The following is an 11592-nucleotide window of genomic DNA, read 5'->3' as shown; positions in this document are numbered from 1 at the left end:
CTGAGAGGATCTGCAAGTTAGTGGAGTTCATGTCCACATGTGTGTGTCAGGGCATTTCAAGGAGAATGGGTCATGAGAGCTCTGACCTAGGGAGAGTGTCATCAGGTGGTAAATTGAAAACCTGAAGAGAGTTCTGGAAGCTGGTGGACTGTGGTAGTGGGACTCCACTGTGTGTGGGTTCTTGGGGATTGTGTTTTCTCTGCACCCTGTTACTGCCCTGCTCTGCCTCCTGCTGCCACTAGAGGCGCTGTGCTTCCTGCTGTGCCCTGCCTTCCCTCTAAGGCTGACTTGGTCCTTTCAACCCTGACCAAAACACTCCCTTCTGCTCAGCTTCATTCTCAGAAACAAATTAACACAGGAATCTCCTGCCAGACAGCAGGGCCTGTGCTCTGACTACTTAACAATGTGGTTCTGAGGCGTTTGACATCGGTCTGCAGATTGAATTTGGAATCGCTCAGAAAGTCAAAGGAGGTCAGAACTGTCATGGTTGTGGAGCATGTGTGCTAGCAGAAGAGAAAGGTGGCAGGGTGTGTAAGAGAGCAAGGAAGGACCATGACATGCAGGAGGAAGGCAGTGCTGCAGGACAGGTGACATGGTGTGGGCGTGGGGACAGAGCTGACTGTGTACTAGGTGTTCATCATGACGTGGAGGGAACTTTTCTGAGTTGTGGTGAAATTCTCCAAGAAGATATCTAGAGAAAGTATCGGTAAACTGGAAGATCTCCTTGTGCAAAGTCCTTACCTGTGTTCTGTGGACTGCCTGGAATCTGGGATTTCCTGTGTTGAGCCTTTGAGAAGAGACCTGAAGAAAAAATTCTCACTTGAGGGTTTTATTTTTTTGTATATGTGCTAGTCCTGAGGCTTGAACTCATGGCTTGTGTGCTGCCCCTAAGGTTGTTCTAGGTCAAGGTTACTGTATCGTTTGAGCCACAGCTTCCCTTCGTGCTTTTGGGAAATAAGAAGCCCCAGACTTTCCTGTCAGTGCTTGTTGAAGCCATGAATGGGAGACCTCTGCCTCCTGAGTAGGTAGGAGTATAGCAGGGTCCACACTACCTGACTTTGATAGTGATTTTCTTTTTGTGTCATTTCTTGGGGCTTGAACTCAGGGCTTGGGCACTGTCCCAGAGTTTTATCACTCAAAGCTTGTATTCTACCAATTTGAGCCACAACATCACTTCTGGCATGAGCTACTTGCTCTCAGTTGATATATATATATATATATATATATATATATATATATATATATATATATATATATATATATATATATATATAGTCAGGTCTGGGTCTTGAACTCAGAGCCTGGGCACTCTCCCTGAGCTTCCTTTATTCAAAGCTAGAACTCTACCCTTTTAATCCATACTGCCACTTTCAGCCTTTTCCATGTGGTTGGGGAAATCAAAGCCAGGGCTTCATCCATGTTGGCAAGCATTCTACCACTAAGCCACATTTTCAATCTCTGATATATATATATATATATATATATATATATATATATATATTTTTTTTTTTTTTTAAGTCGAAGAAGGTGTTTAATGAAGAAGAAAAAAAGGATAGACATACAAATGTCCCAGAGTATAGGTTTAATCTATCCAGGCCTGTAGTTTTCAAATGTGACCACACGATGCCGATATAAGTCCAGCCTTTTTTTGTGGGGGGGGGGGGGCGCGGGGGGGGGGAGGGGGGGAAGGGAGGGTGTCTGTTCCTGGGGCCTGAACTCTGGGCCTGGACAGTGTCTCTCAGATCTTCAGCTCAAGGCTAGCACTCTACCAATTGAGCCACAGTGCCACTTCGGGTCTTTTTTCTTTTTGCTTATGTGGTGCTGAGGAATCCAACCCAGGGCCTCATGCATACAAAGCAAGCGCTCTACCACTGAGCCAAGTACAAGTCTTCACAACCCCAAGTCCTGCTTTATTGTTGTCGGGTTTTGTTTTTAATCAATGTAGAACCATATAAATAAGTGCTGAAGCCTGGCTCTGGTGGATCATGCCCAGTATCTTACACACTCAGGAGGCTGAGATCTAAGAATTGCCATTCAAAGCCAACCTAGGCAGAGAAGTCCATGAGACACATCTCCAATGAACCATATGAAAACCCAAGGAACTGCTGTGGCTCAAACTAGTGCAACACTAGCCTTGAGCAAAAGAGCTCTGAGTTCAAGACTCAAGACAGATGAAAAAAACACCCCAAAACCAAACAAACACAACCCCTCCCTAATTGCAGAGTAGGCAGGAAGATGTCAACTTTGGTACTTGGAAAATTTTGGGTAAATACAGCCCTTTGGAGGCACAGGCATCTATTGCTTTGTACATGGCTGGTAATACACTCAGTTTATCTCATCCATTCAAATTTGTGTTAAGTTTTTGGGTCTGTTGGCCTTATCCCAATTTGGAGGTATAAGGCTGAATTGTGCTTCCCAGAATATTCACACAGCAAGTAACAAATTCCTGATCCCTCTTCACTTATTCTCAGGTAAGTGGTTTGGATGCCATTGTGGTTGATTCCAATTTATACTCTCAATAGGTGTAGTGGCACCATGGGTGGTAAAATCATTATTTAAAGCCTTTCTTGACATCTAATTTATGGATAGGACTAAAACTTTCAGGACTGAGCTAAATGCTGGTGGCTCACATCACTCATTCTAGTTACCTACATGGTTGAGTTCTGAAGATTGTGGTTTGGCATCAGCCCCGATAGGGAAGTCCTGAAGACCTCTATCTGCAGTTAACCTTCAAAAAGCTAGAAGTGAACTTGTGAATCAAGTGGTAGAGGAGTAGCCTAGAGTAAAAAGGCTCAGGGACAGGCCCTGAGTTCAAGTCTCAGGATCAGCATACAAACACACACACACACACACACACACACACACACACACACAGAGACTGTTATAAATCTGAAGCAGTTCAGAAAGTACAAGAGTTCTCAGGGATGCTGAGAAGTACAAGGAAAGGCAAGAGAAGAATCTGAGCAACTGGAAGGAGAGCTAGAAGGGCTTGGGGTTGTCATTTTCTCCACTTTGCAATGCAGAGAACAAGGCTCCTTCCTTCCAGCAACTAACATTGATTAAGTGTCCTCTGCCTGCCAAGCCCTGGGCTGCACTGCACAGAACACAGGGAACCCCTTCCGTCAAGGAGACCTCTCTGTCCACATCTAGCTGGGCCAGTGTCCAGGGACAGGCCTGCCACCTGCAGGCTGCTCCCTGCTGTGCTGCAGCCCTTTGCAGGTCAGGTTGTGGTTCCTTCTCCCCTGGGAACCATGAGCAGCTGTGCTCTCTTGGGCTCAGTGCACTCTCCTGCTGTCTCCCTAGTTCTCACTATCCTGGCCACCTGACCCCATCAGCCCCACTTTCTCTGGCTTTACAATGTCCTCTGTGATAGGTTGGAACTTCTGTTCTAGAAACATATTTGCAGTGTCCATACAAACTTGGGTGGCTACTCTGGAAAGGAATTTCCACATGCTTGCCAGCTCTGGGTGAGTAATAAGTCTCAGCGTTCCCAGAGTCAACCCGGAATTTGCACTTGTAGCATCATCAAACTCACAACACATTAGCATCATTCATTTCAGCAAAACACATTCTTCTGGTGCCAGTGTGGTGGGAGAAATATGATCAGAGGCCAGCATGTGCTGCATACCAAGTTCAAGGCCAGCCGGTTCCACTTCAGAGAGTAATTTTAAAAGAAACAAAAAAAACTATTTTGTACCTGTTCTGTGTCTTGACCTCAGGCCCTGGGCACAATCCTTGTTTTTTTTCTCTCCCTCTCTCAAGGCTAGCACTCTACCACTAGAGGCACAGTTGCACTTCTGGATTTGTTGGTAGGTAATTGGAGGTAATAGTCACAGACTTTCTTGTTCAGATTAGCCTCAAACTTTAATCCTCAAATCTCACCTTCCTGAGTAGCTAGGAATACAGGTATGAGGCAGCAATGCCTTGGTGATTAACGAAGGGCTGTGGATGTAGCTCAGTGGAAGAGGACTTGTGCTAGGCTCTGGGTACAAATCCCATCCGCTCTGCAAGTGTATGTTATGACCCCATCAGTCTCTAGGGTTTGGCTCACCTAATGCAGTCATTCACACTCAGCTCTGATCTGAAGGAGATTCCCTGTGCCCGAGGGAAATGCGTCCCCATCCTTAAGCAACACGCAGGAAGAAAGGGCAGAACCTGAGTGCAGCAGCTGAGACAGGAAATCTAATGATCAGTTCTGTGCTTAACATGCAGATAGAACAAGAAAAGTGCCAGAATGTGTAAACAACAACAACAACAAAACTCCAGCAATGACAGGATACATTATTTTTTGCAAAAGAAGGCAGAACTAGCCGGGCTCTGGTGGCTCACGCCTGTAATCCTACCTACTCAGGAGGATGAGATCTGAGGATCACGGTTCAAAGCCAGCCCGGGCAGGAAAGACCGTGAGACTCCTATCTCCAATAAACCACCAGAAAACCGGAAGTGGCGCTGTAGCTCAAGTGGTAGAGCGCTAGCCTTCAGCTGAAGAGCTGAGGGACAGCGCCCAGGCCCAGAGTTCAAGACCCACAACCGATAAAAAAAAAGAAGGCAGAACTCTGAGAACAGCTTCAGCGGTGCCTGTGTGGACAACTGCTTTAAGAGGCAGCAAGCAGGACTAGCCCAGCAAGTGGATGATGATGATTTGCTTCCTTAACAATCCATGCCTGACACCTGCTCATCCTCACATGGGCCCTATGGACACATGACCCTCACCCATGTTCCAGCCAGACCCCGGAAATCCACCCCTACCACCATCCCCACCAACACCAGCAGCACCAGCTCCAGAAGCAGAAGCAGGGACCCCAATCCTGGGAGCACAGGCAGAGTGGAGCTTTGTTGGAGCACTGTTAAGTTCTGTTGGAGCACTGTTAAGTTCTGTTGGAGCATGGTTCCTGCTAGGCCTTGGCAAGCACCGCGCTGAAAGTTTCCTTCCTCTAAACGTGCTGTGGTGTTGGCAGAGATTTTATTTCCCTGCTGGAGTCCGTCCCCGCCCCATGTCCAGCTGCCTGGAGTGAAGGCCTCCAGCCAGGCAGCTTGGAACTCACAAGGAGCAGCATTGGCTTGGGGTGTGGACAGCAGCTGCGGGCGGGGCGGGAGGCAGCTGAAAGGCACAGCGCATCGCAGCCACAGGAGCGGGCTTGCTCCGCGGGGAGGCGAGGGCGGGGCCGTGGGCGGCTGGAGTCAGCAGGAACCGACCTGCCGGCCTGGAGGAGGAGGAAGGCATCAGAGGCCTTAGTGAAGGTGAAGCTGGCATCTGCCCCCAACAGCTCTGCAAAGCTGGCAACCAGGGCTGTGCGGGAGCCGCGACGCTAGGGGGCGCCAACCGCCCTTTGAAGGCCGGGCCACGGAGGGGCGGTGTTTCTGGAGCTGGAACTCAGGTGTCCTGCTTGCTAGGCTGGTGCTCTCCCCCTTGACACTCACGTGGAGTCCTATTATATCTTCGTGTAATTGCTGAGAAAGAGTCTCTTCAAAGTTTCTGGTCAGGCTGGTCTCAAACCTTGATACCTCTGCACTCAGCCTCCTGAGTAGTTAGCTTTATAATCATGAAAATCAGCCAGGGGCTGATGGCTCACAGCTGTCATCCTTAGGCACTCAGGAGGCTCAGATCTGAGGTTTGTGATTCAAAGCCAGCCCTGAAAAGAAAGGCTATGAGACTTTGACCTCCAATAAAATACTCAGAAAAAGCTGGTGCGTTTACAATGTAAAAGAATCATCTCTCTCCATCTCTCTTTCCTGATTTGATATCTCATTCTGTACACCTTATTTAATAAGACTGCTTGGAATAATTAAAAAAAAAAAGAAAAAGCTGAGTTGGACTGTGGTGCAAGTGTAGACTGCTAGCCTAGCCTTGAGCCAAAGAAGATCAGGGAGTGCCAAGGCCCTCAGTTCAAGCCCCAGGAACGAGAAAATATATAGTAATGTAAATGAAATAGTACAATTTATGCCATATTAATACAATTTGAGTGAAATATGATATGATTTATTTTATAATACTGTGAATTAGTTAATGCTGAGGGATTAAAATGGTTGTTTTATGTGAAGTATATCTTATTGAGATTACTAAGAAAACTATGCACTGGCTAGGCACTGCTGGCTCACACTTGGAATCCTAACTACTGAGGATGCTCAGATGTGAGTTCATAGTTCAAAGCAGCCTGGGCAGTAAAATCTGAAGTGGTGCTGTGGCTCAAGTGGTAGAGTACTAGCCTTGAGCTGAAGAGCTGAGGGACAGTGCCCAGGCCCAGAGTTCAGGTACCATGACTGGCAAAAAAAAAAAAAAAAAAGAATAAAACCTCTGCCATGTGTAAAAAAAAATTTTTTTTGATAGGGCTGCGGATGTGGCTTAGTGGTAGAGTGCTTGCAGAGCTAGCATGCATGAAGCCCTGGATTTAATTCCTCCGTACCACCTACACAGAAAAAGCTAGATGTGGTGCTGTGGCTCAAGTGGTAGAGTGCTAGCCTTGAGCAAAAGACACTCAGGGACAGTGCTCAGGCCCTGAGTTCCAGTCCCCCGGACTGGCTACACACACACACACACACACACACACACACACACACACACACACACACATTTTGTAGACTTGAGGACAAGTGTCCTTAGTACATCACAAAAAATACATTGAGACCAAGCCCCAGTGGCTCATGCCAGTAATCCTAGCTATTCAGGAGGTTGAGATCTGAGGATTGTGGCTCAAAGTCAACTAGGGCAATAAAGCCCAGGAGATTCTTATCTCTAATTAACCACTAAAAGCTCCAAGTGTAGCTGTGGGTCAAGTTGTAGGGTGCTACCCTTAAAATAAAAAATAAGGCCGAGCACCAGTGGCTCATACATAAAATCCCAGCTACTCAGGAGGCTGAGTAGGAGGATCATGATTCAAAGCCAGCCTGGGGGGGCTGGGTATGTGACTTAGTGGTAGAGTGCTTGCCTAGCATGCATGAAGCCCTGGGTTCCATTTCTCAGTACCACAGAAACAGAAAAAGCTGGAAGTGGCACTGTGGATCAAGTGGTGGAGTGCTAGCCTTACGCAAAAGAAGCTGAGGGACAGTGCCCAGGCTCTAAATTCAATATCCAGGACTGGCAATAAAAGGAACTCATGTATAGGGGATGGGCCGATGGGAGGGCAGGGATGGTAAGGGGAAACAAAGGAGGAAGCAACAATGCTTGATAAGAAATGTACTCATTACACTGCTTATGTAATTGTAACCCCCCTGTATAGTTTTTTCACACAAAAAAAAAAAACTTAAAAAAAACCCAGCCCGGGAAGGAAAGTCCATGAGACTCTTATGTCCAATAAACCACTAGAAAACCAGAAGTGGCTCTATGGGCTCAAGCAGCAGAGTGCTCACCTTGAGCTGAAGAGCTCAGGGACAGCACCCAAGCCCAGAGTTTAAGCCCCATGACTGACAAAAAAAAAAAAAATAAAACTCTAGACAGCACTCAAAATCTTAGTTTAAGCACCAGGATCAGCATCTAGATAGATAGATAGATAGATAGATAGATAGATAGATAGCTCCTCAAAAACAAGACTTGTCAGTAGAATACGGACCTGGTCTTGAACTTAAACTCAGGGCCTGGGAGCTGTCCCTGAGGTGTTTTTTCTCTTAAAGCCAGTGAAGTTAGGAGGTTGGGAACAAGCAATATGCTTGAAGCAATAGGCCTTGTCCTTACAGCCATCTTGGTGCCTTGCTGGGCACAGGGGCTTTCCACACAGCTCTGAAAATCTCTAGAGGTGATAGAGGACATTCTTGGGATTACACAGGTGTCCTGAGTTGCTAAGCTCCAGGAAAGTCTTCCTTTCCTTAGATAATTGTCTTTTCTTCTTTTCCACAGCTTTATTAGGTTTAAGTGTCTTCATCTGGTTATCTTTGCTTCTGTACACTACTTTTGTTAGGATAAATTCCTCACAACTCATGTGGATTTGGTCATATAAGCTTTTTTTTTTTTTTTGGTCCGGTCGTGGGGCCCGAACTCTGGGCCTGGGCGCTGTCCCTCAGCTCTTCAGCTCAAGGCTAGCGCTCTACCACTTGAGCCACAGTGCCACTTCCAGCTTTTTTCTTATGTGGTGCTGAGGAATCGAACCCAGGGCCTCAGGCATGCAAGGCAAGTACTCTACCACTGAGCCACCTTCCCAGCCCCTGGTCATATAAGCTTTGTGCTAGCTGCATTTGTAGCTGCTGGTCTTTGAGAAAGAGTCTATCAGCAGTCTAACTGCTCTCCAATAAAGACACCTAATTGGGCCTCTTAAGTGGTGGCTTCTGTGTTTCTTGACCTGAGTTCCCTTACAACACTAGTACTCTACTACTTAAGCTACAGCACCACTTCTGACTTTTTGGTAGTTAATTGAAGATACCAGTCTCACAGACTGAACCTTGTTCCTTAGACTCACTAGGATTTCCTGAGTCACTAGGATTCCAGGCATGAGCCACTAGCAACCAGCTACAAAGAGATATTTTCTTACTTTCTTTTTTATTTTTTGTTGGTTGAGGAACTTGAACACAGGTCCTGAGAACTGTCTCTGTGATCTTTTGCTCAAGGCTATTGCTCTACCACCCTGAACCATGGTACTACTTCTGGTTTTCTGGCAGATAATTGGGGATAAGAATCTAACAGACTTTCCTGCCTGGCTGGCTTTGAACCTCTATCCTCAGATTGAAGCCAATTGGTGGGAAATGCCACCAGAACTGGCTAATTAGACATTTTAAACATAATTAATCGACAGCTACAAAGTGCTACTCTTGATAGCATTTACCTTTTGAGTGAGTCTCCCAGTCTCCAAAGCATAAAAGCAGAGAGTAGAGTCAGTATAACATATGCACAGAAGCCCACATTGTAAAGAGTATAAAGATTTGAAGCAGAGTGAGAAGAAGACTATGGTTCCTTTACACTGCATACAAATGGTTTGAATTCAGTGGGGTATCTCTGTGTCCACTGTCTGGCTATCCTGTCATATTCTGCTCTGTTGGTCAAATACTGAGTGGCTGTGCTTCCAACCACATGATCTGCAAGGTTGTAGTGTGTCAGAAGGGAACAAGACGCAGCTAACCCTGTATACGTGTGTAAGGATGTTGGGTCTGAGGGCTCCCTGGCTCTTGACTGCTGTTGCAGTGGTAGATTCTGGTGTGGAAAGTAACCTTTGGTGGTTTAAGCAGATAATCTGATGGGGAAAAAATCACCTTCTCATGCAGAACCTGGTGGATCAATATAGCTGATTCATTCATAAATGTCATCACCTTTTGGGTCAGCAATGCAGTTAGCATGAGGAGCAAGGGTCATTTGGGCTAGCTCCTTCTCACTTCTTTGAGCACTAGTGGATTCCTTAGCAGGGATTTTGCTAGACTTTGGATTTGCCTATGCTGGGTGGTGCAAGTTTTCTTTCTTCCTCTTCTTCAGGCTGTGGAGCTGTTGGGTCTCGCTGGGGTCTGCATCAGAACTGTCACTGATGGTTGTAGGTTCTGATCATTGGACGTTGGCCCAACACTAGATATTTTGGTGAAGTGATGGCTTGTTAAATTTCTGGACGAGGGCCACACACCGGTTGGTGCCATGCTTGTTTGTGCTCTGTGCCTCCTTTCAGCCAGGGGATGCACACATCCACCCTTCCCTGCTGGACGAGCAGATGGTTCCAGTAGGCTGGCCCTGTGCTCTAGGCTGCAGGTGCTCTTGGCAGGGAGGACATGCAGTTGCCATCTTTTCGATAGTGTTTCTTCTAACAAGCTTTCCTCTGACCTTTATGATGTTCCTGTCTTGCTGGAATTCTCTTGCCAGACACAAGGACCAAGGCCAACTTATCTATCCTATGCATTGGACTGGAGTAGGGATGAAGTATGTCTTTTTCTGATTTGGATGACCTGAAAGGAAACAGATATTGGTACCAGGAGCACGGCAAGGAGACGCTGCAGCGCACAGGTACCAGGGCCCGAGGGACTCCTCCATCTCCTGTGGAAGTCCCCCTCCACTCCCACAGCCAGAGAGGAAAAGGGACCCAGCCCACCACACCCCTTCCCCTGCCCAGAGGACTATGAGCCCCTGCCTTTCACATGCTGTGTCAGAGAGCAGCTCTGGGCTCCACCTTGACCGCAGGACAGTGAAAGACACACACTTTCTCTCTGTTTCTGTCTCTCTGTCTCTGTTTCTGTCTCTATCTCCCTCTCTCTCCTTCCCATCCTCAACCCTCCCTCCACAGGGAGGGGAAGACTGTCCCTGAAACAAGTGTGCAGCTGGCCCCTTCCACTCTGGCAGTGGCCCTGGGCAGCACCAGGAAGCTCTAAGCATTTGTCCTCAACCAAGGCCCCGTGTGGCTAGAAGTCTCTTCCAGATTTTTGGAGAAAGTCTCTCTTTTTTTTGGGGGGGGGGGAGTCCGGTCATGGGGCCTGAACTCTGGGCCTGGGCGCTGTCCCTCAGCTCCTCAGCTCAAGGCTAGCGCTCTACCACTTGAGCCACAGCGCCACTTCTGGCTTTTTTCTTTTTGCTTATGTGGTGCTGAGGAGTCGAACCCAGGGCCTCTGGCATGCAAGGCATGCGCTCTACCACTGAGTCACCTTCCCAGCCCTGGAGAAAGTCTCCACCCAGGACAGAGTAAAGTGACGCTTCAGGGATGGGGAGCTTCTGGTCATGGTGATCTCAACTGAGTCTAGCACTCTGCAAGGTTTAGGAGATGATTCCAGAAGCCTAGTTCCTGACCGGATCAACTGTCTCTGCCAGCACTGGCTGTGTTGTCCATCCTCAGCATGGTCAACTGACCTGCACGGTGGTCCATGGGAGGCAAGGAGATGCATCTGAATTTCTGGGTTCTTCTCAGATCCCCCAAAGGCACACATCACCCTCCACCCCACCTCTGAACATAAGATGACCCTGAGGTGCTGGGCGCTGGGCTTCTACCCTGCCGAGATCACCCTGACCTGGCTGCGGGATGGAGAGGAGCAGACCCAGGATGGAGCTGGTGGAGACCAGGCCTGCAGGAGATGGAAGCTTCCAGAAGTGGGCAGCTGTGGTGGTGCCTTCTGGGGAGGAGCAGAGATACACATGCCATGTGCAGCATGAGGGGCTGCCTGAGCCCCTCAGCCTGACATGGGGTAAGCAGGGCTGAGGGCACAGAGCACAGCTGTGCTCAGAGACAGCAGGAGGCATGTGCAGCTCTCAGCAGGTAAGGACTGAGAGCTGGGTTCACAGCCCTCATCCTCCTTTCCCTTCCCTTCCCAGAGCCGCCTGCTCAGCCCACCATTCCCAACACTGGAATTTTCATTGGTGTGGGCATCTTTGCAGTTCTGGTTATTGTAGCTGTGGTGGTTTTTGTGCTGTGGAGGAAGAGGACTGGAGGTAGGAAGGTGGAGGTCTGAGTTCCTGGGCCACTTGTGGGTTTCAGGCCCCAGGCAGAAGTGTGAACTGCACTCCTAATGGAAGTTGCAGCACACTCAGGGCCTTCCCCAGCCTGACAGCTCCTCTTCTGTAAATCACCTGCAAAACGAAGGACACAAAATTCCCCCTCCTGAGGGTGGTGATGGGAACTGATTGCAGCACTCAGGCCCACAGGGACTCAGCTGCCCACTGAGGTCCCACTCCAGGAGGTCCTGGGGTCTCTCTTCCCAACTGTC

At 48.2% G+C, this 11592-nt stretch overlaps 1 pseudogene; it reads right to left on the bottom strand.

Moving 5' to 3' along the window:
• Positions 1-4692: 4692 nt before the first annotated feature.
• LOC122111165 lies at positions 4693-10757 on the bottom strand (annotated as a pseudogene).
• Between the last annotated feature and the right edge of the window lie 835 nt (positions 10758-11592).

This window comes from Dipodomys spectabilis, unplaced genomic scaffold (genome assembly GCF_019054845.1).
Source record: "Dipodomys spectabilis isolate Male_0828 unplaced genomic scaffold, ASM1905484v1 ptg000085l, whole genome shotgun sequence".
NCBI classification, from domain to species: Eukaryota; Metazoa; Chordata; class Mammalia; order Rodentia; family Heteromyidae; genus Dipodomys; species Dipodomys spectabilis.
This window is presented reverse-complemented; position numbering and strand designations above follow the sequence as displayed.